A 2,561-nucleotide genomic window follows, 5' to 3' on the forward strand; every position below is an offset into this window, starting at 1 on the left:
CTCCTCCCAAGTGCTAACTGCAGGCACTCAGCACTGCCCCGACTTCTCACTGCCAACCTCCCTCTCATTTTCCCTGCAGTATCACAGTGGCTTGCACCTCCAGAAAACCAATGGTGCTGTCTTCCTTTACTCCCAGCAAAGCTGAGAATGAGCCTTAAATCGCCCACTTAATGCCGCTGTGGATTCAAATCTCACACTCTTGCCACATTATAAAACTACACTCTCCTTTCTGCTAAGAGGTTAAGTTTAATCAGGAAAAGATGATGCTAAATTGTATTAAATGTCTTTCTTTTTCCCCCTAATATTAGGCTGCTGATAAGTCTACTCATAGTTTAATAGCACATTTCTTTTTAGTGAAATATGGAGGACGGCTAGGGATTGGAATAGTGTGCCTCTTCCCTTTTAACAGGTAGAACCTCAAAGGAATGTTGGGCCACTGAACAGATGATCTAAGCAGAAAGAAAATTCAGAATAGCCAGGATGTGCTCATTTTTAGTTATCAGACAGGGGCTATCTGTGAGCACTCATTCTGTTTAAGTATCAAAGCTGATTCTCAGGTTAATCTAATAGGGGTTAAGGATGTAGCTGCATTGGTGGAACCTGTACCTTAGATGCACAAGGTCATGGTTCGATCCCCCAGTGTGTACGTGTACCTGTGTGTGTGTGTGTGTGTGTGTGTGTGTGTGTGTGTGTGTGTGTGTTTGACTTAATATCAGCACTGTTAATTTTAAGGATTCCAAATACGCCATTGATTCCCCCTAAAGATGTTCATTCTACCAACTTCAATTCCAGTATACAGAGTGATTTTTTTAAAGATTTGTTAGTTTTTATTTTATGTATATGAATATTTTGTCTGTATTTTGTGTCTGTACAAAATTTTTGCACCTTGTCCTGTTAAGGCTCAGAAGAGGGCATTGATCTCCTGGAAGTGAAGTTACTGATATTTGTGAGCCATAATGTGGGTTCTGGAAAGTGAACCACATCCTTTGGAAGAGCATCCAGTACTCTTAAAGGTAAATTGTCCCTCCAGCCCCAACAGATGGATTTTATTTTCATACTTATTTTTGGTTAGAGTCCAAAGAAAATTCTGCATTGATCTTGAAATTCTCCAAATGTAAGACACTTGTCTCTAAGCCCCAGAGAATGATGAGGAAGATCCCACTACTTGAAGACAGCAGAAAAATCATGTGTAAAGAGCAGTGCCAACCTCCCAAAAGAGGTTTCTTGGTTATTAACATGGAAATTTCCAGATGGTCTTTGCCCCCTGAAGACCTTGTGTTCCAAGAGGAGTAACAAGATGAACCCTAATGCAAAATTTACAGGAGCTGCAAGCTTTCATGGCTGAGCTTGGACCTTGGAAAGATATTGGCCAACCTAGAATGTCCATAAAGCAGAATCACTGAGATGCTGCTCTGATACCCCAATTGCCTGGAGGGGCTGCGATAGAATGACTTATATGGGGAGATTCCCAGCAGCAAATTCAAAGGAAGGAGAGTATAAAGAAGATCCGCTGCTCAAACACCTGGGCTGCGGAGAGGGTCAAACAGGAAAAGCAATGGGGACACTGCTGCATCAATAGCTGCTCCTATTACTCAGCCGAAACACAGTGAAGAACATGATGGGCAGTTCAGAGTCAGCCTCGTATAGCAAGAAGGCAAGAGTGGCGCCCAACGATCGGAATGCAAGACCTTCCTTCAAAGGTAGGTTCAAAGGTCAGAGAACACACACGGAGCCAGGTGATGCCAGCAGTACAGCCCTTGCCTGGCATGCACAGGCCCTGGGTTCCATTCCTAACACACACACACACTTCCTCTGAGGAAGTAGCCTTCAAAGGACATACCTTCTGTCCTCCTGGACTCCCCCCGCCTCTGGTTCCTAGCTCCTATGAGGTGAGCCACCGTGCTTCTGTGACCCCTCCATGCTGTGCCCCACACAGACCCACAATGGTCAGGTCAAGTGGCCATGCCCTGCAACTGAGATCCAAAGTAATTTAGATAATTTCCTCAGGCATTTGTCACAGCCATGGGAAGCTGTTGAGGTGAGCCTACACAGCGCAGTAGTGAGAACCTCCCATAGCACCGGTCCAAGGGTCGCCAGCGTCGATGACCAGAAACAAGACCGAGCATCTGGGACTCATTCTTGCCTGGGAATTTACCTAAGAAAGTATCCACAAGCCCCTACTGAACTGCCACCCGAGGGTGAATCTATTTGGGATTTAGACAGTGGTACTCGCTGGGTGGTCTTGGGCATATGAACACCACTGCACCACAAATGATAAAAGCATGAACTGTTAGCTCAATTCTAAAACAAAAACAAAACACCAATGCATGGCAGGCTAGAGCCAAGTCAGTGTGCAAGGCAGGAGTAGACCCGTGGGCATACTTCAGGGACGTTAGAAAGTTCCGGGGTCTCTGATTTCTCCCAGATGCCAATAAAGTGCCACACACTCAGTTTAGCCACTGGGGCACCTGATCACGCTGTAACCATGTCAGCACTCCAGAGAGGACTGTCACCTACACACAGAACAGCCTGATACTAGGCCTTTAGAAATCGTGACCCAC

The sequence above is a fragment of the Micromys minutus genome (assembly GCF_963924665.1).
Source record: "Micromys minutus genome assembly, chromosome: 12".
Taxonomy (NCBI): Eukaryota; Metazoa; Chordata; class Mammalia; order Rodentia; family Muridae; genus Micromys; species Micromys minutus.